Here is a 24,787-nt window from a genome sequence, read left to right on the forward strand (position 1 = left end):
AAGACAGGCTAGAGTGATAACAGACAATTTAAAATACTTGAACAATTTCAGTCTTTGACATTTTATGTAAAATTATAATTTCATTTATTTACTTATTTATTGATGGACTGATATACTAAATCTATTAAACTTATTCACAATTATTTAATGTGAGCATAAGTAAAATAAAAAGCCAAATGATTGGCCAAAGATGAAATATGATAGAGCTACCTGGATTCTTTCTTAATAAAAATGTTCCCAAAACCTGGGCTCTTTCAAAAATATTTTCCTTTTCCCACAGCACCACTTGAAAAACTGCAAGGAAGAAAAAAAGTGACATAACCATATCTGCTCATATCTGTCCAATTTCTGGCCTCTTTTCACTACTGAAAGGAGAAATTTCTGTTGCATAAATTTAATTCTTTTTCATTTGGTTTCTATGGAGATTATGGATAGTCTTGCAGAAAATGTTTTAATATTTTTCTAAAGCACCAGGAGCGTTAACTGTGCAAAAAGAATAGGAAATAAATTCTGCAAAAGATTCTCTAATACTTAAAACTGGATAAATTAATTTAATACAAGCTTCATGGTGATGCATGATGAGGCAATTCCAGTGGAATAAGTTATGCAAACAACCTTTAGTGATATTTTGGAAAGCAATTTGCAAAACAGTCCATACACTGTACCTCTTCTCTTTTTCTAACTTGCTCCTATTATTGTGGTGTAGTCAAGTGTTGTCTTAACAGTTCTTAACTGCAGCAGCTTAAGAAATACTTTCCTGGACAGCTCTGGAAAGGCAGGAATTTCAGTAGTATTTATGAAGAAAATCAAAACCTTTTCAACTCAAAATATAGACATCTTCTACTAAAACTGTACATCTGGGTTGCAGGTGCTCTTCTGTTGTGTGTTATTTAGAAACAACAGCAAAACGAGAAAGTTATGTTTCTTCAGAAATGTAAGTAAAACAAAAGTCATGCATTTTAATGCCCAGCAGAAACTGTTTATCTGGAATTTTAAACGTCTCAATGGTTGATAATTATTTTTCTGCACCAGGAAATAAGATAACTTGACCTACAAGGTAATTAGTACAAATAGGATGAAAAGGATTATCCCTTCAGAGAAATTTTAAATTTATGACTCTTGAAATTCAGTCAATTTTGTAAAATTCTGAGTTTAATGCATCTATAACACCTGACCTAAATTTTGGTCTAATTGCTAAATGTTAAGGCTTTTTTACTTACCCAAATGTGATAAGAAATTATGTAATGTGTTAGGGCTTATGTTAAAACGTTGCTCATTTATCATTTGTCATGATTCTTGCTGTTTCTAACAGTTAATTTCTCTTCAACAATTTGTTAATTACTGTTTAGAACTTTGCCAATATTTACCATCAGGGCTAAAACTTCCATGTTATTTGCTGGTTCTTTATGCTGGTACAAGATGCCATTCTTTAATCAGTTAGATCAGCTCTTTTGTGCCCAACACACCTCTCAAGAGGTTCCATAATTATCTGGAACTCAGGAAGGAAGAGTTTTCATCTCCTTGCTGATCCTCATATGGTTTCAGATCCCTAATATCTGCTTTCTCCTAATCCCCATACGCTGGGCTTTTAGTAACGGTGGCTACTAAGGCTAAAACCACATTTGTCAGAATGAACATAAAGTTTTGTAACACTGATAGAAATAAATAATTTACATGCTACTATATTGCTTTACAAACTACCACTGTAAAGAACAGAGGAAAAAAAGGAAAATATTTTTTTAAATGTATTTTCTGACTTTTTTTTTATTTTGACATCAAGCTTGTTGGCTTATTTTTCTTGTTAGAAGGGAAATTATAAGACTAGCACTTACTTGTCTCACTGCCAAAATCCTATGGCTCTGCCATCATTTTCACAAAGGTATTTTCTTCATCAAGCACAAAGAATTACATGGTGCTTGTCCTTACCAGGTATACTGAAACATTTGTGCTAATGTTTTTGAGGGTAAAAATTGGTCTGTTGGTTGTTTTGGTGTATTACATAAAAGAGGAAAACCATTTATTTAATTTTCAGTTTCTTGATTCTTTTTCCCCCTTCCAGGATGTAACAGCTCTTCATTGAAGATATTATGATGATACAACATAAATGGAAACTATAATGACAGAATGGAATTTTTTTTTTCTAAAATTAATTTTAACTCTGCCTAGTCAACATTCCTTTCACATTAGGTCTTACTGTGGAGGTTGAATTCTATAGACATATCCCAAGAGCCAAATTTAACTGTGTTTCCTTAGTACTCAGTTCAGATTACTCCTTGCATAGGTTCCTCCTAGGCAGAATGCTGTTTTTCAACAGTAGTGTATCTTAATTCTCCTGTCTGATTTTTTTTCCAGTACTTTTTATAGGTAAAATAATTTGTGAGTCAAGGTGTCTTGCCAGAGTGAGACTTTATTTTTTTTTAATGTGTATCTAAGACATCAATAGCATCTCAGCATGCTGAGTTGCTGGAAAAAAAAAAATTCCTTCTCACTCTACATGCTATCTGCATTCTTTGAGGGTTTGCAAGAGCTTCAATGTCATACTAATAAAATTAAATTTTAGCACAGCTGTGACAGCAACAAAATCACCTGTAAAACATATATCATCAAGTGGTCCCCTAGCATTACTCTCCAGGCGTCAGTGAAATTATCCAACCAGAGAATTTTGCCCAGGTTACAGCTGCCAAATCAGTCTTTTATTTTTTTTCCAAGTTCCTTGTTAATTTCAGTATTTGATTTAGAAAAAGAAACAGAACATGTGGAACAATTAAAAATTATCCACCAACAACAACTGAGATCTTTTTTCAGATCACAACAAAAACACCTAAAGAGCAGAAACAGCTGCTTGCCATTTGTCTCCATTTTGGAAGTTCCATTTTCTTGTGTTGCATCTTCCTCTAGAGTCCATACATCAAAACTAAATGCATCTGCACACGATTTACTGCTTGGAGACGTTTTTTGGGGCAACATATGCAAAAGGCATTTGATATTTATTCAGTACACTTACAATTATAAAATGAACAGCAAGTTTAATGTTTTCTTTTCACATTAGTTTGATTATTCAGTTTAAGGTGCAAAATAATGCAATTCTTTCAAAGTCTGACTACAATAACTGCCACAGTTTTAATGTTAAAATAGGAGGTTTTGGTAGTTGTCTCATCTTGGTGGAATACTAAATATTTTTGGAGGTAAGACATGGAAAAATTACATCAGTGTAAAGATCTACCATCTTCAATGTAGGGTTCTTTATTTCTATCACATATTCTGTACCTGAAATCTTTCAAGCAAAGATTTGCTTTTATACTATAATTCTAGCATTGTCTGGAAAAGTTTGTGTTCTGTTTCCAAACACAAACACTGTAAAGAGTACAGATATTTTCGCTATTTGTAAAACCACAGTGTAGTTTTCATTTCTTCTGAACTATTTAAAATTAAGCAATGTTCAGGGTTTTTTTTGTTTTTTTTTTTAATGGAAAATACACCAGGATATTATTAGATCAAATAATGTACGGAAAAATCTAAACTAAACTAAAATACTTAGTGTTCCATATGGAATGCCTCGGTCATCGGCTTCAAAATTTGCCACTAACCTAAAATATGCATATGTTCTATCTACCTAGGGTACCTATCTATATTTTAAAAAATAATAATCCACCACAGATATATGAGACAAAGTACAAAGTAGGTCATATGACCTATGACTTGTGGAAATTTTTTTTTTTTTTTTCTATATTGTGTTCTTTTCAGGTCACAGGCTATGAACACCACAAAAGGATTTCTGCCAGAGGATCACTGCAAAGGCTGTTTGTATGGCAGTGTTCATATGGAATTCTATCTACTTTGTGAACAAATTGCTAATATAACCCTTAGATAAATTTAATAAAGTGAAGTATACAGATAAAGACTACACAAATGGTGAAGATATCATAACTGACTCATTTAACTGAAATTATTATTCCATATGTGTTTTGTGTTCATGGGTCTTTAAATGCCTTTTTTGGCATTTGAATCCAAACACAGACTACTTGCATTTTGATCTTAAATTTACTGTAAGCCCCAAAAAGGGACCATGGATAATGGCAATAAAAGTGATAAAATTTATCATTTTATTTACTTTTAACTACTTCATAATCTCTGTGGCATTCCTAATATTTGCATGATAGAAAGAAGCAAAATTGTCAACATCTTATATGCCAGATATTTAAAATGTAAGAAATTACTACTTGTAATTTCTTAATTGTAAGCACCAGGCTTATCCTTAAAAGGCAGATAGTTAAGAGAACTTTAAATGAAATGATCCAGCATGCCAACAGAATAGGGGAGTATTTTTAAAAACTGAAGTACAAGTAAAACATACAGAAACCAGAGATAAAGAAGTGGCTTTTGGCAATGAGACCAAATTATTGTTTAGCTGCAATACAGATATTTTCAATATTTTCTTATAAATTGTGTGTCTAAGCTATAAAAGTTATTATGACAATATAATTTTTTTAACAGCATTTATTTTAATTTTTAGTTTTATTTTTATCTTACTTTATGGTTTGCAATTATATCTTTCATAATTCTGTAGTTGTCCTAACCATGGTGGACACATTCAACAACACAAGTTGTTTTACATCAGCAGTAACAAGATTTCTGGGGGCTTTTGCCTGCCTCCAGGAACAAACCTGCTCCAACTGCAAGAGCACATTCATCAATTTGTGAACATCATCAATAGTGGGGAGACAGATCCATTTCTGAAGGTCGCCTCTGCTGGCCTTATCGCACATTCTCTTCCAGGCAATTTATTACATTACTCAGTGGAAGATCTTTTATTCTTTTCCTCTGTTCTGTGGAACATCCAGTTTTCTTGGTTTGGATTAATCAGTCAGATTAATCTTCTCTTCATATCTATCCTCTGATCTTGCTTTGGGGAATTTTCTTCAGCACTTAGAAATTTCCTTGAAATTTCCTTGAAAAATTCTCTAAAAAATTAGTAATGAAACATATTTTACAGCTATGGCCAGAAGGGTCACAGGATCTATTTGGACAGCTGAACAAGACTGTTGGACATAGTATTAATGTATTAATACTAAAGTATATGTATGACAGTTTCCTAAAGATAATAGGATTTGTACTTTAACCATGATATGGTATGCTAAAAAGTACTTCTACACAAAAGAATGTGCACCTTTTTGGTGCAGAGTACATGAATATAATCTGCCTTGATGATATGTATGAAGAGTATGGCATTTATAACTTAGCTCTGTCATTGCCCAGGGATTTGATGGAGAGAGCTCCCAGGAAAGCACCAAAAGTCCAGCAGTTATTTGATGGAAGTTTCCTAATGCTTTCAAAACTGTGAAAACTCTGAATGCAGTTCAGACAGGAGTGAGAAAGACCAGAGTTAACTATCAGTGACTGTACATACTATAAAAAAGAAAATTTGATTTTGCTTCAGTAGCTAAATCAAAAAGACTTGACTAGGACATGGTGAATGGGAGACATGAAGCAGAAATCTAGATCTGGGACTCAGTTGAATATACAGCATGGGATTAAAGAGACAGGAAAACAGCGGTCAGCTAGCCCAGTAACTACCAATGAATTATCCAAGATGTGCTTAAGTGTTATTTCCTTGTTTAATAGCAAACCAATTTATTTAAAAGCTGAAACCATGGTAACTGAAACAGAGACTCTACTCTTTCTAATTTGCTTTTTGTAGTGTTGAAAAAACCTAAGATTTTGTTTTGCAGACATAAATACCTAGAATAATTTCCAAACTTTGGCTATGGAGTGTGACTACAGAACTCATTGGTTACACTAAACTTACAAGGAAAATTAATTGTGAAATGAGACCTTAAAAAGAGATAATGCTGAAAAACAAAATCAATAATGGTTTACAACAGTAATTGTTAATTTACAGTTATTTTACTTTGTAGCTTTACTTTTACTTTGTAAATACCTGGGGAAAAAATCAAAGTAAATGCCTAAAACCTAATTTGAGGCAAGAACAGCATAATTTAACAGATAGATTAAATTAGACAATGAATTTAAATTTCAATTGATAGGAAAAAAAGACTTAATGTAAGCCATGGAAAACAATGATTCTGTAAACATTTCCCTTGGATGTCCCACATTTTTTTAAAATATTATTTTTCTACATGAGGCCTACCTTGAGATTATTAAATGCTACTGGAAAATGAGAAAGTTATGTACAATATACCAGGTATTATGATCCCTAACTATCACCACTATTCATCAGTCATATGAGTATAAAAGTGTTTGGGGGGATAAACCAATTTATTTTTATTTAGGGAAAAAACCCAAGGGAGATGCCTATATAACATTTCTTGCATTTGATCCTCATTCTTTGGAAAAGTATCTACAGAATTTAGTTAACTGTGCTTCTGTGTCAAGAACTTTCATCTTTAACCTTCAAAATTTTGCAACTGTGTCCTCATTGCATCATCTATGAAAATTTGATAAAACTGTAATTGTAATTCAATAATCAGGTTTTCCAAAGAAACTATGTCCATACTTGAAATTTCCCAACCACAATTCAAACAAGACTTACCCATACCCAAAAAACATTTTTTCTTTATATTGCTTCTCCAGCAGACCAAACTTTTTTTTTTTCCTTATATTTTCAAAACTAGTCTTTCTATTTATTTGTTAAGCCTCCTGTCTTGGCAAAGAAGGGTTTGAGAGAATCCATTTATGAAAACACAACTGTGCGGGGTTTTGTTGTTGTTTGTTTGGGGTTTTTTTGTTGGTTTGGGTTGTGTGTGTGTGTGTGTGTGTGTGTGTGTGTACTTGTTGGTTTTTTTTTTGGTTTTGTTTTGGGGGTTTTCTGTTGTTTGGGGTTTTTTTTTGTTTGATTGGTTGATTGGTTTGGGGGTTTTTTTGTTAAAAATTTCTGTATATCCAAAACTGATTATTTGTTAATTCTATTAGGGCCTTTCCAATTATTCCTTCTGGGCTTGTAGATTCCGAGGAAATGCCTCTTTCTTATTTTTTTATTTTTCTTATTTATATTATTATTAACATAACAGGAATTTCACCATAGGCCTCCAGTGGACCAACTTTGACTACTCTACGAGTTTATAAACCTAAAATCCCCTACTCTAAACAGCACTACCTCTTTCTTTATCATTATTCCAATATACTTTCATATTTTCCATTTTTGTAAAACAGTTTAAAGCAAGATATCTTTTATTCTTGTGTGTTTGAATCAATAAGAATTTGCTCTTCTTTGCTTTTAGTCATTTAAATTTCCTCTGACTTTCTTTTGCCTCTTCTTACAGCAAATTCTTGGGTTTTTTACTTCTCCATAAATGTTATGTATAATCATATTTACTTCCTTGTAAGTCTAATTATGGCTTGCTTTTATACACTTATATATATAGCATTCCTTAAACTCATTTATAAACTTATATGTTTCCATTGTTGGTGTTATTTTTGAGATTGAGTTTCAGAAATATATCCTGAGGCATTCATAAATGTCTCTTTGTGTTTTCAATATACCTTTAAAAACATAATTTTTGTTGGGTACGTGACTTAATTTTCGGCAGCACATCATTCTCCCAACAATTATATGCTTTGACTTATTTTTCACAAGATTCTACTCTTAAGTCTTTAATCCTTATAAATCTTAAATCCTTATTCTACAGTTCTCAAAACTTGTTTTCTTGCTGAAAACAGAAATTACCTGTTCAAAAGATATTACCTGTTCAACACAGATCATAATTTTCATTTTTAGATTCTTCTGAGGTTTGTTTTTACTCTCATTAGTACAGATTTTCTTCAAGAAGTTTTCTCCTGATAGGTTTCATGCCTTATATATTTTAAAACATTAGTCATCTACTTAGTTATTTTCCAGCAGATATTTGTGGAACAATATAGTAACAGAGCACTTCCTGTAACTTTGAATCCTGATTTTCAATACTTTTCTAAAAAACCGCAAATCCCTAGTTTTGTTACCAGTACAAAATCATGGTCATGACATTACTCCTACTGTTTTCTTCTTCACCTGGAGAAATTCAGAAAAACTGCCTCTCACTCTTCCCTGAACATGCAGAGGTAAAACCAAGTACCTGCAGGCCAAACTAAATAATATGATCCATATTTTGAAAGTAGTAACAGGTTTGACAGTATGAACTTTGTCATAAAATTCATTAACAGGAGTAATTTGATCCAAAAGTTGTAAAACTACATCTCAAATTGAGAAGTTACGGTTATCAAAAAATGTGATCAGCAGACTCCTTCAAACAACATAACAATACTAAGGCCACTAAAAGCATGGAGGTTCAGGACTACAAAGCATTTTTTTTGCTAAGTGGCATTATCAAAACACTCTTTAAGAGAAAATCAATGTAACCTTTACAACAAATTAGAATAAATGTGCTTAGCATGTTTGCTATGAAGAGGAAATGTTGCCACTCTGTCTAGACTTCATCCATTTCAGGAAAATTAGTTTGAAACTACTATTATATCATCATGAAAAAATATTTTCAAGTCAATATGCAGCAGCAGAAGTACAAGTTTATCATTACAAGATCATTTTTAATCCAGGATATTTTCATCTGGTTTGCAGTGTAACTCCAGAAGCACCAGAGTACAATGGAATAGCTTACAAATAGAGTAACAAAGGTGTACAGATCTCAGAAATACACAGGGCATATGTGGTTATCTTAAACCATGAATTTTTCATTACATTATCTTTGCCTGTCCTGTTGATGTAGGGGGAGAGATGAAGTGACTTGGTGGGTACTTGGTGGCTAGCCAAGCTTAACCCAAAACACTGAATTAAATCCTTTTGTAGTTAGAATACCAACACTAATTTTCTGAGCAGATATTGCAAAGGTGGATCAATTTCTGAGCATCATTTTACTTTTAAGATATCCTAAAGACCAGGACTTTTCTCTCTGATCCCTTGGTTTTCATGCCTTGACTGGGTTTTCTTATCATGTGAAGGAGCCAGCGAAATGTGTGCTGAGTGGGAACAATTTAATTGACACTAAAATGCTCCCAAGAGACATTGCTGTTCTTGCATATCTGGTACATAGGGCTCATTGCAAACAGAACCACCACCTAAGTTAGTAAGTCATGATCTCACACTAGTGGGGAAGTACCACCATCTTGTAAACTACTAGAGATAGCACTGGTGAATGTTGGTTAGACAAAAGTAAAATAGTAGCTATCTGTTTTATAAGTATAAGATGCTACTACACAGAAGTTGTGTTTATCACATTCCAAAAACTGCAGTGTATTGGAAAACCAGCACTTCAGAAAAATAAAACAGTCTGAATCTCTAGCAATGTATTGGAAACATTCAAGCAGCCTATAAGGTTGCAACAAGGGGAAAGATTTACACTGCATAGGAAAATAAAAATACAGTTAATGAGAATTTATTATCAGAGTAATCCAGCCTTCATCATCCTGATTCAAGCATGGAGAGTAGATAGGAGACAGGAATGATAATGACATAGTAGACATAATAAACCACATAATACCAAAATTAGAAAAAGTTAAATATAAATCTCTTAAAGGCTGTTGAAAAACAGAGGCACTAATACAGAACATAAGGTGTTCTGTAATTTCTAATAAACATGTGTGGAAAAAAAAGCACTATAATGACAAACTGGCACTACTGGGAAAAATAAGTGTAAACAAGTAAAATAATGGCCCAAGCATGCTTACCAATCTTCAAAGAATAAAAAAATGTGATTATTTAGGATACCTAAGGTCAGTGAAAATCAAGGATGATCAGAAGTTAATTTGTAGCATGCTAAAATACACCAAGTGGTACACAGGGAAATCATCAGAAACTACTCCATGCAAAGTTGTTTCATAGCTGCAGTAAAAAGCCCAGTTCTTAGTATTAAAATGATGAAAAATCATTAGAGTCAAGTTTGCATTTTTTTCCTTTCCTGTTCAGAAATACCCCACCATTTCAAGCGATTCTTACATGAGACAGAGATTATCAAAAACACAGTAACTAAGCCCACTTGTTTCTTGTTGTCTTTCCAAAGAGAGGTTTGCTGCTAGCTGCTCTCACAGCTGCCTCCTATTGATACCCCTAACGCTCCCTTGAGCCCCAGTGTCCTGTGAGCTGCATGAGCCCTATCAAGTGCAACTGAAACACTCGAGACAGGCTGCCTTGGAGGAGTGACAGTGTGGGTCTGAGCTAGAGAACCCTGTCAGCATTTCTATGAATGTACTTATGATTAAATGAAATAAACCGTTAGTGTCATATTAAATCCTGACATACTCACAGAATCCAATTTTCAGCAGCAATTCTGATTTCAGGTTCTCCCTAGATATCTTAATTCTCTGAAGTGTGTATATTTTTGATAGGAGAAGCACATGGTCTCATGCACTGATTTGAGGCAATCACCTAAAAACTATGAGGTTTTATTAGAATGTATTTGACTAAACTCTAGTCTAGCAAAAGCTTAGCAAATCAGTAGGCATATTGACTTCAGATTGCCCATCTATTCAGAAATTTTGCTTTAACAGACTCTGAGTGCTCAAATGGAAATAGAGATGAAGGAAAATAAATTATTGAGCAGTTTGTAAAGAAGGTATCATTTTCAACCACTTATGAATGAAAGTGCAGTACACGTTGAATATTTTATCTGGTGTGTATCGGGACAGGAGTAGATCTACAAGTTTTTCAAGATGAGAAGAATGAAAAGAAGCATGTCTTCATAGAGTTAAGGCTGAGCACTTTATATCTAACCATGAGATCCCATTTAGATTTTCTTGCACAGACTTTCTAATATTCGTATAAATCCTAGCATCTGAAAGCTTACAATATTAGCTAGAAAGTTCATAATGGATTGAAAGCTTTAATATCTGCTATCAGAATCAAGCTTATTGAACTCTAGTGGTGGACTCCTTAAAAATGTTAGTGTCTCAAAAATATATTGCAACAGAAAAGTGCAAAAGGAGCTCTTGGTGTTGTTGAGTTCATTGTTGATGTTTAAATTTAGCTGAGAAAAAATAATATTAATGTGTAAGACATATGCCAATTAGGCAAGTTAATGTATCACTGTATTAAAAAAAAAGTTCAGAGTATTCAGAAAAATGTCTGTATTTATGAATCAATGCTAAGATATTTTTTTTTAATATTGATTAATTTATATCCTGTTCCCTTGTGGCATTAGTTTATCAAATACTGCACCAACAAGAATAAAAGTATCATGATGTACCCAGCAGTAAGTATTAACTCTCTATTAATTTTTTGTAGTGTCAGTCATGTCACTCTTGCCTTTCTTTATCAACTTTTTACTTTTTCTAAGATTTATGGTTAGATACATGTTAATTAGTTCTTTCATTGCTTTGTATTGACATATTGAAATCTCTTTGCAAGTCTGACATTTGTAAATTCACATTTCTATTGGCAAGAGATGAAAATTTTCTTCTAGACTAATTATGCCACTGCTAATACTGACAAAGAAGGCAGAGAAACAACTTGTTTTGAAACCCCAGTATTCCTGGGGCTAATTCGCAGTTAATGTAAAGCCATCTACTTACTGCAGGTGTTAAGAATGATAAAGGGATTATATTTCTTCTATATTCAGTGCTTTTATTCCCATTTATGTGTTCAATTATAGCTGTCAATCAATTTCAGTCACACATCTCTAATACTATTCCATGAAAATAGGCTGAGCAGAGATTTCTGCATGCTTATCTACATACCATTATTTTAAAAATTAAAACATGAATGTGTAAATTAAATTTTAATAGGGTAAATTCCTTAGCAAAATCTACATCTACAGAGCTGCACTAAAGCTGAATGCTTCCAATACTGATTGCCTTTGTTTCTAATGCATTTACCTTTAATAAATTAATTATACTTTTAAAATTCCACTAATAAAATGTTTCAATATATAAGCCTGCTTCTTGAATATGCATTCAATGCAAAGTCATTTGTGACTCTGAAAAGGAATTCAGCTATTAAATTTCAGCATACTGGGTACATTCCACAAATTACAGAAAGACATCTGCTGTTCTGTGGACTAGCATAATAACAGTGGCAGCCACAATACAGATTACAGGACTGTAGCTGAAAAGCAATTTCCTGTTTCATTACTGTGGGATGTTTATAAAAGTCAGGGGAGAAAGACAGAAAGGAAAATACGTAAGTGTTCATATTGCTGGGGTGTTAAAAACTGGCATAATGATATTGGTTGCAGCAGAAGCAATGCCAAAAACTAATTTAAACATGACATACTTCATACGTTATTCCCCATTTGCATATATTTAATTAATGCAGAGAAGCAATTAATGAGAAGTGCATCCTGAAAAGGACTTTGTTTCTCAGACTGGGTACCTTGATATTGCATTTTGGACTTTTCTGGGCTACAAGAATGATGCACCAGGGAGAGGTGACAAAGTATCCTGTATTTAAAAAGATCAAGGGAAATAGATATAAATGGATCAAGTAACATAAGGAACAAGTTAGCAACAAGAGTAAGATTTAGAAATAAGTAACTTGCATACATTCCTTCTATCAATATAATGGGTATTTTGGGGTGGTTTTTGGGTGTGGTTTTTTTTTTTTGTTTGGTTGGGTTTTCTTCGTTTGTTTGGTTTTGGGGGTGGTTTTTTTTGTTTGTTTGTTTGTTTGGTTTTTTTTGTGTGTGTGTGTTTCACAACACACCTTGTCTCCTGGTATAAGTAGACAAGCTGACAGAGTGAGCAATCTTCATAGTTCCCCCATGGGAAGGACTCCAGGTAGGATCCCTGACAATACAACTGGCTCTAGGAGGAGTGAAGCAGCTGAGGTCCTTCTCCTGTCATGCCATGCAAGGTTTGGGGGCAAGGACTTGATACACTGGGAAATGCTTGGGGATTCTGGAAAGAGATGGCTGGCCCCAGAACTGCATGCTGCAGTATGAATATTTTTTAAATATTTAACTATATGTCCACAGAGTAATTACTTTGAAGTAACATAGACAGAAACAGATGTCTATACTAAAAATTGAAATCTGAAATACACACCAGAATCACAAGACATTAACAGCAGACTTTAAGCATGATGGGCAAAAGCTATAAAGACTTCTTAACCACGATTGATTTACAATCCATACATAAAAACCACAAAGGCAGTAATAGTAAATAGCATCCCTTTTAACTAATATATGTCACAGGAATCCTAATCACACAGGTTAAATTCCAGAATGTTTGGGATGTTTCCATTTTTATCAAGGTAGTAGTTTGAGATTTTATCTCAGTCTCAATCAGTCCTTGAAGTCTCCTCTCTCTATTGTAAATAATTTATTCTCAAACTGGAGGTAAAACTGGGCTGATATGGGGTCAAAAACTCATGCTATTTTCAGAATCATAACTCTGCTATCCTGAGAGACTTACTTTCTTGCACATTAATATATATTCGGACATTACTTTCCCCATGCTTGTTTTAGCCCATTTTCTTTTTACTCTCCTCCTTTTGTGCTTCTTATTTGTTCTCTAAACAGATGGGCACTGTAGGTCTTAATGTGCTCCTGTTGGCTGAGAAAGGTGAACTTCTGGAAAAGTTTTTTAACTCCCTTAATCTAACAGGTGTTGAACTGAAGGGTTCAATTAGCCACAACCTCTAGCTCCTTTGAAAACTAACAGGTCTTGCTTTCCTAACAACCTTCTTGCCTGTCTGCCTGCACGGTCCATGCAGCCATATTCCAGCCCAGGTGGGTAACTACAAAAACCTGGTAGATTAGCCAGTATGACAGCAGTTTATCGCTACAAAGGCACAGGCAAAATACACGTATTTTGTTAAATGGTTTCACATTCATTTCTCAGCTAGGGTGTTCTACAGACATTCAAAACTAAATTAATGTGATCACAGTGAAGTGTCTTCTGTTTTCAAAGTTCTAGACTGTAGATTAAATGGCTGCAGTCAGCACATAGCTCTTCTTTGTGAATATTTGACTTCTTATTTCAAGAGAACAAAGAAACTGTTAAATCTTGTCAATAGTTAGAAAATAAATGGAACTTGCACTTACAGTGCTTTGCCTTAAGTTCAATCACCATCTTCTTTATAAGAAAACTGAAAAGGCCAGCAAGAAAAAACAATATTTTTCAAATACAGTCTTGTTCTTTTAAAAATTAATGTGGATGGGAAAGGACAAATGAACCAAAAGGAATACCTTGTTTCATCTTCTTTTTTTCATTGTTTTACTATCAAAGACACAACTTTCTGTATGTTTTAAAAATAAATCTCAGGAAGGTGTCCCATACGTCTTTCTCTCTGAGGTAAAGGGCCAATTTAGCTTTCATCTAACAGTAAAATCTCTCCCAAAGGATTTATATGTGACAAAACCCTCATTATCTTTACTGGGAAAACAAGAGAGGTGTGTTTACACTCCTTCAAGCTAGTGACAGATCAGGAACAAATATTTTACTTCCTATTATCTCCCACTGTGAAGCCTGTTATGAGGCTTTATCCATTCAAAATCTTAACTTTCAGAGAGAATTTCAAATCTCTCTTGCTATGCATAATTTTTTCTACAGCTGAACTTATTCTGCAGTGAAATTAAAAGGGGTGGTATTCTACAGTTGCTCCTTGGAAACTTAATCCTATTTAATCAAATAATTGTCATCACATCATAAAATTATTTTCCTTGGCTCCATCTTAGACCCTCCATTTAATATTCCAGTTTGTAATATGTAAATATTTATTAAATATTAATGAATTTCATATTCATATTCCAGCTTGATTTAAAGAGAGTGTATTTTGACTTTTGTCAATAAGTTACAAGATCACCTTTATATCCTACTATATACTATATCCTATTGTATGTGTTACTTTACATCCTACTATATTTTCATGACTACTGAACTTTTCCTTAACTACCTGTTTATCAGAATAGGTAGTCATTTAGATACAATATATGTTTATAAAAGTTTACATTTCTTAATATAATTTCCTCCCTTCACGATTTATTAGAGCTCACAGGCATTTTTAGTTAGATTAGGAGACGTCAGCAACTACTATTTTCCTTTTGGTTTCTTCCAAGGCTCATCTCTCTGTACAGTCTGTAAATGGCTTGCCATCACAGTTCCTTGTGTATAAGGATAGCAGTGAAATATTGAAATATCCTTCTGTACAGTTAGATGCTCTAGAGTTTTCACTGGTAATTAGATAGGAATTCAGCACCTACAGTATCTGGGTTATGGTACACCATTTGATGCTGCAAACACATTATAGGAAATACCTCATACTGTTAATGGATATGGCCGGAGTTTAGGTTTCGGGTTTACTTCTTCCCATTTAACATTATATAATCACTTTAACTCTACATCACAGTAAACAATTTTTTTTTTAATTTATAAAAAAATTATTATTTATAAATATTTTTATTTATAAATTTTGCTAGAACAGACAACATGAATCTTCTCTGAAATGAATGTAGTTTTCTGTCGCTCTCAGGCTACAGCCACAGAGACGGGATGGCACCGGCTAGGTCTCCCTTGGTGGCCACAGAGAGCCACCAGAGTGGCCACCCCAAGTCTCAGATGAGAGCAGCTGGTGGTGGTGTGGGCAGCTGCGTGGGGAAACCTGCCTGAATGAATGATGAGAATCCTGAAACAGAGAAACAAGGAAGAGAACACTTGTGTAATGCACCAGTGAGACTTTAATCCCAACGGGAGTCAGAAACAAGCGCTGACTGAACAGTCCTCTGTAACAACTTATAAAGGGTGTAGGCATGTACAGGAGCAGTCTGGGAGCAACCAATGGGAGAAAACTCGGGAAAACTTGGGGAGGAGTCTAGGGCTTACAGCAACCAGTGGGGAACAAACAAGGGAGGGACAAGGTCTCAGGGACAAATCATCTGCAGGGTGCAGGGTAACTGACAGGGAACATTCCTGAAAAACTGGGTGGGGGCATAAAGATTGACAAGGGAGGTGGGTTGTGCAACTTGGATTGACATAGCTATATGTGGACAAGTCGCGGGGAGGAGCAGAGAGATTGGCAAGTGGTGGGACACTTTTGGATCAACAGTTTGGGAGAAAGCAACTATGAGGGACAGAAATAGCGGTACATGGGATGAACCAACTGAACTGACTAACATTAATTCATTAACTGAGTAATTATAAAACACAAAAAAACATAAAAACACAGACTACCACAGTTTTCAACTGCTTCTAGTTTGTTTCTCACTATGATTGCAGCCAGCAGCGTGTTTAGTGCTTGATTCCCATAAGATTCCAGGAGCAAACAACTCTGTAGAATATTGAGCTTTTTGTTCTAATGTCTAAGACTAGAAAAATTGCATATGCACAACATGGCTCCAAGAGTTTTGAAATATGAAGTCATATATATGATAGGTAGAGATAGATAGATGATAGATAGATAGATAGATAGATAGACAGACAGACAGATAGATGGACATATTTAATTATTTTATTATCCGAGACAATACTTGGCAATTACAAAATTATTTTTGGACCTAAGCAGTGACTAGACCCTCCTACACCAAAAAAGTCCAGAAAAACCTTAGCACAAGTGAAAGATCTCTAGTATTTCATGGGAATGCAGCTCTGCTTATAGTCCTGACACTGTAGAAAGTTTTTGAGCAGCTCACACTCTTGCCAGATACTAATTGCTTCACCTTGGCTTGAGGTCATTGCATGTAGGAAATCTCAAAGTGAAGTACACAGTGTAAGATGATCATGTAAATGACACTAAATATAAGTAAAAACAGAAGCTCTAGTAGGCAATTAATCAATTTCTCCTAGATGTCTCCTAGATGTCCAGTTTAGGAAAAATGGAATTGTTCTTTGTAGGTTCTACTTTCTTTTTAATATCTAAAAAGAAACTCTAAATCACGAGCTCAGGGTGAACATCTGTTTTTTTAAGGTCGATAAAGATAGGTGATATAAATCACAGCTAACATATAGAGCTGTATTTAATTCCTGAGGTCTGCTCTCTTTTTTCCTTAATTCTCTCAAATCCCATTCATGCTGAGGATTAGTAACTCTGAGAGAAGTAAATTTCATTGCAATTGTCAGATATTTTGGACAGCTAGGTAGTCTAGCAATTGCAGTATTCCCTCCCGTCCCCCAGCTCCTTCTAATTTCTTTCAGTCACTTGCTGTTTCTAATCTAAAGTTTAACCTCGGTAATGCAAAAAGACTCATGAGTAGTTAAACTTCTTTTCTATTCTAACTATGTAAATTTAAATATCTAGCACTGAAAATACTCAAGGATAGATCTTTATTTTTTTCTAGCAGACCAGACCTTGATTCTTTTCTTTGAGAATACAGTTATTCATATACTATACGTGTATAGTTAAACATGAAGAGATGTTTAAATACATTCTTAAGGAGGACTAATTATTTAAGCGAATTTGTATGATAAGAACTTAAAAAAAATAACTTAATTCAATTGTAACTTTAATTTAAAAAATATTTTATGCATAAATATGGTTGAATAGATAGTGGTCTGTGTTTTACGCTCAACAACTAAACTTAACTGGGGACATTAATATATAATGAGGAAAGACATCCTCACACCAAAGTGAAATTTCAGAATGCATACCTATCTTTTGATATGCAGATAATCTGATGGAAAGATCTGTTTCTGTTTTGTGAACACACAACAGGCTGCAACACACCTAAGCAATCTACCACAAAGGCCATGACAGATGGTAGGAAGTACAGCTTGAAGGCAGGGCTCTTGGCAAGTGTTTTGGCAGAATAGAAAATCAGGTAAAAACCCACAAAAAGAGTTGTTACTCTCCTTTGAAGTTACTGCAGAATTCCAATGGCATTTTTGGGGGAATTTTTTTTTTCCAAACCACACTCAGTCACAAGTCCATAGCAAATACAACATAGAGAGAAGTACTGCAGAGATGAGTCCGGCTATGTGCTGTGTCATATTTAAATCTTCTCCAGCAAAAGCATAAATCTGGGGTTATAGTGCTGCTATTCAAGCCTGACCTTGTCTTCATCTCTTGAGGCCTCATTCTGCATTGAGCAGCAATATCTTCAGTAGCAACATCTTCTTCCTTCCTTGGCACAGTATTTTGCTGCAGTCATCTCCATCATCATTGTCATCATTGCCAATATCATCATCATCATATGAAATTTATGTTCTGTATTGCTGTGAATTTTTCTAGCTATGAGTTTATTTTTGCCACTGTTATGATTTTGAAAAAATGCAATGAAACATTAAGTGTATGTGTTTTTTCCTTCTTATTCTGAATACATTTCCATATAAATCAACCTCTCCACAAAATCTGAAAAAAAGTTGATGAGATCAACTTTCAAAACCTGAAAAAAGTAGATTTGGAAATGGAGCCCATATGTCTCTGAAATATAATGGACCACCAGCAGCTCCAAAGAAGACTCTAATAATTGGAATGCATTAATAAATAGGCCTTATAAAAGCTCTGGAATTCAGAGACTACTGAATATTTCTGCATGCACTATAGAGAAACTCAATTAAAAATTAAACCATTGGCTGCTTCACCTTCAACACACTGACACTGGCTGCCTTTGAAGAAATAACTTCTGCACAGAAGGACATCTGGAGAAAAAACACATTTTATGAGTTTATGTACACATTACCAAAGAAATCATTTGGTTCTCAGACACTTAAAAAGAGAGAGAATGTACTTGAAAAGTAGAAAAATAAAGTCCTCCCTTGAACATGTAACTTCAAAAATGTTGTGTATATTTTTTGGCAAATCTGAACACCACAGTTTGCTTACTAAAGAACCTGTGGTAAGTGGTTGACCTGAAGTTCCTATGAAGTCAAAAATTGATCCAAATTACAGCATTTGTAAAAGTCAGAACTACGTTAGAACATGAGGCATCATTGAATAAAAGCAATTCAAAAGAATATACTGAAATCCAGCCTGGTTCTTTCTGGCAAATCAGCCTGAAGAGTCATAAGAAGAAACAGTCCAAGAAATTTTACTGAGAAATATTTATGACTGTGCTACACATCACAAGAGGAAACCTATTTGAGGGTGTTACCTACCCTGACTTTACCACAAGAGGCTGTTTTTGGGGTTGGGGCACTGGCATCATTAGTGTGTTTCTTTGGCCAGGTAGATAACAGGGCTTCTACTGTGTGCAGATATTTATTTGTAACACTCACAACAGTGAAAATTACATGTATAAGTCTGAAGAGTGGACACATCGATCATATCTGCTGTTCACATCACTGCTAGCTGAGCTTCAAATTAGTCATGCTGTGTAGGTAAGTTTACTCTCTCCAAAATTATGTTACTGCTGCTTTCCAACTTCATGTGCTGTCATTTGGCAGGCTAATTTTGTTCCTTGAACATGATTTAATTCAGGCAATTTTGAAAGTCAGCAATGTGGAGAGTGAAGCAGTGCCAGCAAGCTAGGAAACACCAAATAACTCACAAGAAGATATTTTAGTACATTATTTAAATATATTCAGCATGAATAAAAATGTCACATTATTCCATGAGTTATTACTATGTTAATGTGAAAGAGAAAGGAAAAAAATATCTTAATTATACATACAATTAATTAAAATGTTATGAGGATAAACTTCAGGAAATGAGCCTGAAAATTATACTTTTAAAAAGGCAATATGATCCCATATTTTCTTTTCTTTGCCTAACATCTTTGATCTTATAAAATAAGAAATAATACTAGCAATGGAGAGAGTGGGTTAAATATTTTTTGTAAATAACCTCTATACTTACAGGGAAAAAAGTACTTATCACTACATGCAATGTCAGCCAGTATCTTACTGAGGTGTCCCCTAATGGATTGTGCTGCTCCTAAAAGATAAAGCTTTCTGAGTGCACTTTATCTGCTAATAAATTACTTATAAATATATACTATCCAAATACTTCAGCAGGAGAATAAATTTTTTTGTTAACAGACTTTTCAAGTATCCATCCACTTTGAAGTAAAATGGAAGTGTGTTCTGCCATTTTTGCTCTGCTTCTTTGATTCCTAGCTCTAAAAATCAGGGCTGACTTTTTTATAATGATCCAAGATCAGTAAACACAATGAAACCTTATGTTGGTAATGTTGGAATAGATGTACAATAAAGAAGTAAACAAATGTTTGAATGCATAATAAATATATAAAAAATAATGAATGTATACTACCAAACACATTTACAGATTGGACACTTTGATATAAGCCATATTTATTTAACTATTTAGCATTGAAAAATTCAGGGGTAAATATAAAGAATAATGCATTTATGTATTTCTACCACTCTATCAAAATATCTCTCAGCTCCATTTCCTTTTATATGACGTCAGTTCTTTGAAACACTCAATGGAAACTCTTTGTCTACTTTTGAAACTAAAAAATCAATTCAAGAACATATTTTTCCTCTAAGTTCTTTCCGTCAAACATATTTTTTACTTCAGCATACCTAGATAAATTAAAGAAAATTCCCATTGTTCTTATCTTTTTATTTTCTACAATGTATTTTGTCTCTAGTTAAAACTTTGCTGTAGAACCCTTTGCTTAACAGAAAAGACTATTAATTCAGTAGAAAGAATGCAACTTTAATTCAAAATCCTCAGGATCAAGGATCTCAACTTCCATATTACATAACAGAAGTAGTTTTATTTATTTATTTATTTATAACTTATATAAAGAGCATGATTTTATTTTTAACTTAGATACAGAGCATGATTTTAGTTCTGACAGAAAGTCAAGAACATTGTTAATTTTGACTTGCTACTTTGCATTTGAGTTATTCTTCAAAACAGGGATGCTTTCCTGGTTCAAGGCAATGCTATAAACTGGGATACTTGAATTGAAGGAAAATGGCTTAGGCACCTCACTGGAATCTGGATGTATAAACTCAGACTCAAAGTCACAGAACTAAGTAGCATGTTATTTCAATTTAAATAGCCTTTGGTCCTGACCAGTATAACTATATTAAATCAAATAATATTCTATCCACTTAGCTCAATAGATCAATTAGATCAGAATGAACATAAATGAAGAAGATGTATCTATCAATATAGTCAACATAATTACTCAAAGACACAGAAGTAGTTAATACAAATAATTATAAAATGGAGAGTAACTATTTCTGTAAGGGCAGTGATCAGTATCAAAACCATGACCTGGGTATTATCAGCATCCCATCATAATTTTGCACCATAAAACCAGTTTGAGTCCAAACTCAACCTGTTGTTTTCTCTGCCGTTGTTTTACACATAGAAATTCTCATGTCACTTAATAGCTCTTCAGTAAGTTTCTCCTCTTTCATTCCTGCCTGCAAACTGTGCCATCAAACCACATTAGTTTGGTATTAATCTCCCTTAGACTTGATGGAATTTCCTAATGGAGGCTGTGATCACTATCTTTCTGTGAACCCAGAATGGATCTGGTCATGCCATGTCAGAAATAGGGAGTGGAAATTAATCTGGCAGCTAGCATGGGAGGATAAAACTGGACCAGTTTATTGTTAAGTAGATTTGGCCAAGAGTGGCTTTATTAAAGACAGATGCTCTTGAGCATTTATATAGAAAATAATTTTTTTTTCTTCCTAAACCACAAGAACTTTTTAAATGCTTAACTTCTGAACGACTTGTAATGTTAGTAACAATTTGTAATGTTAGGAAAAGCTTAAAATGACAATGAAAACATATTTTTCTCAGGGCAGGAAACCGTCACCCGTTCTATCTTTCTTGATTAGAATACCTGGAGTCTGTACAGAGGAGATAAAACATATGCTATGGGATCACCTAAGCTTTATTACATGCTAGGGAGGATGTACATTATCTTGGGAGACTATCATCTGGTAGATAAAAAATCTGTAGTTTCTTTCCAGTTTACAGCTTCTTATAACATATTCATGGAGAATCATGCCCTCAGTTAAATGAAAAGTGAAAGCCTCTTGCAGCTGCCAATGTGTAACTGTTGGAACTCTGCTGAGGCAAGCTAGGTTCAACATCATGAAAAAAGAAATCTTAATGAATATGCCCTCTGGTTCATTCTCACTGTCATATACCTGAGTTACTTGGAAATGAGAGAAAGAATGTTTTTAAATGCTTTAAATCTGTCATAATATAGCATGTTCCATCAGACAAATGCTAACCTGAGATAAAAGTTCAAGCACACTAAACAGTTGAATATATGTCATGTGGTGAGCTTTGCACCTTTAATTAGCTCATTTGCTTGAAAAGCTGAAGCTATGCTTAGCATGTCAACAGTGTGATTCTCCAATTCTGTAGTACAATCTAGTTCTTCTCTTCCCTTGTTAAGTAAAAGGTTGCTCAAAAATGCAGGAGAAAAGAAAAATCTTCTGCAAAACTTTCTGCAAAAGACCTACAGGTCCTGACATTCAAATAGTGCAACTGGTTCTAAAGTTTGTGTAATGTCTATATTTCAAAATCTGTCTAGCCTACATTAACTCAGTTGATGCTTTTCAAAACTGTGCAATGGGACACACACCATCTTCTGACCATAACTTATTATCATTTTGCAGATAATATTGCTCACAAAAAGGAGGAAAAACAAAAGAGACAGAATGCTCCTGGTACCTACATACAGGAAGTTTGTTTTTAAGTATCAGGGTCATCTGGGTTCATTGTGTCTACCTTCATTTTGCATCCACATCTTTAGAAAATGCTTTTTCTTTCACTGAAAGATACCTCAGCCGTGAAACAACAAACAGTATAAAATGGAAGTTGTATCCAAACAACAAGGACATTCCTCAGGAAATTCGCAGTCTTGCTGAAATTTTTTCCTCTCTGTGTCAGTTCCTTTCAGCTTAATCCAGACCACTGCCCCAAGAGGTTGTATCTTTGGAAGTTTTATCTGACTATGGTCTTGGGAAATATCCCAGTTTTTTATACTGTTCCAAAGTATTCCACAATTTCCTCAAACAGACATTCTGTTTCAAAACAAAAACATGCAACAAGTATCAGTTTTCTATGAAAATCAAAACAAAAGCTTTTAGAGACAAGAAGAACTTGCAGAAATTTTTTACTTGTGCAATATTAAAGAATTATAACATAAACATTTCAGTTCACTTATCCTGATACTCCTTTTCAAAATTTTATGGTACTTCTTTGACATCAGGAAACACTAATGCATTAACACTCTAATTAGGTGCATCAGAAATCTTAATTTCCGAATGATCTGCTTGCTGAGTATATTTATCAAAAAATCTTCAGAGTAAGATTCTTACAGAAAATATTTGGTCAAGGCGCCACAGGAAGAACTCTTACACTTATCTCTGCGGTGTCTGAGCCAATAAATAACATTAATCAATAAGTAACAGTCAAAATCCTTGCGCAACCAATACAGATGCTGAAGAAAGATACTAAATGCAGAAAATATATGATGGAAGACATGCTGCACAATCCTTACAGCGTTGGAGTGCTTGCTTATTTCTTGATGCCAAAACAGTTATCATTCACAATTGGCAAAAAACTTCAAGGAACAGATATAAAAATAGTAGATTAAACTCCCTAGGTTATTTACTTCATCAAAGAGAGGGAAGGTAATTTATGGGCTAGTTTCATCAGGTACCAAAATGTTCATTTGCTCAATGATTTTGCAACCATATTCCATGGGGCAGAATATTAGCACAGGCTTTTTTTTCAGAAGTTGCTGTATCAACTCTACATACTAATTAAGAACATGGAAGAACTCCATCTAGCACCTATTGCATTTAAGTCGACAATTTAACTTCAATGCAAACTCACTGGAAAATTGGGTCGATGCAAAAATATCTGGCTATTATCTTTTATTTCAAACACAATTATATGCATTGCCTCTCATTCAACAGTGTGCATGTTCCTGAAGAGGGCGCATGCTCTGTTTGGCTCTGCCTTAGCACTTTACCCAGTCCATCACTTTCTCCTCTATATCCTCATTTTCATTTGATATCATAGTGAATTCTTAGCAGATCCTAAGAAAACTTGAAAGATCTGAAGTTAGCTGTCTTGAGCTTCCATTGCATGCAGGAGAATTTAGGCTTCTTCAGCTATTTGTGATGAATTCTGCCTAACCCAACAAACACTGTCATAGTCATAGAAACTATGTAGTACAAGGCTCTGAGTCAGATGTCCTCCTTAACCTGTGCAGGATGAAGCTCCTGCTCCAAAGAACCCTTGCTACCCCTGTGAAACAACCAGAAGAATAGGATTTCATTACTAAATCAGACTAAGTATCCAGAAACAAAAGAATCATCAGTCCTTCTAGAGGGAAGACAAAATTTAGGTACATTTAGGAGAGAGTAGAAGAGGGAATCTAGTTTCTGGTCCTATTATTTTTGAGTAATAACAATCTATTATACCTTCTTCTGTGCTCACATGGCTATGTATCACCATGTGGCTATGTATCACCATTGCCACCCATTCCTTAAAGAACTAGGAACAGACTACCTACCCTCTATCATTTTTAGATACCTGCACAATAATTAGTTTGTTTTGCCATACACATAAACAGGTTCTGTGTTTGGATTGATTAAGTTTTTTTTAATAGTCATGTTGGGGCATGTATAAGCAACTAAAGTGTTAGAGGGATGATCATATTAATCTCAATTTTTTCTGTACCTATGGATGTATGTTGACCCATGGTTTTGACTTTGATCCCTCTTAAATCTGTTCAGAGCTTTAGCAACTATGTGGTACTGACATTTCCTGGCTCACTTACAGTTATTACAGTTTTCATGCAAGATATTTTAAACAGAACTTGTTAACTTTCCAGTTTAATTCTTGCCCTTCATCATTTTACTCTAGTATTGTACCTAAGTAATGTTCTACAGCAGTTCCTGCTATTTTAAACACCAGGGTCCTTTTGATAATACACAATTAAGCTACTTGAAGAATGTT

The sequence above is a fragment of the Lonchura striata genome, chromosome Z (genome assembly GCF_046129695.1).
Source record: "Lonchura striata isolate bLonStr1 chromosome Z, bLonStr1.mat, whole genome shotgun sequence".
Classification (NCBI taxonomy): domain Eukaryota; kingdom Metazoa; phylum Chordata; class Aves; order Passeriformes; family Estrildidae; genus Lonchura; species Lonchura striata.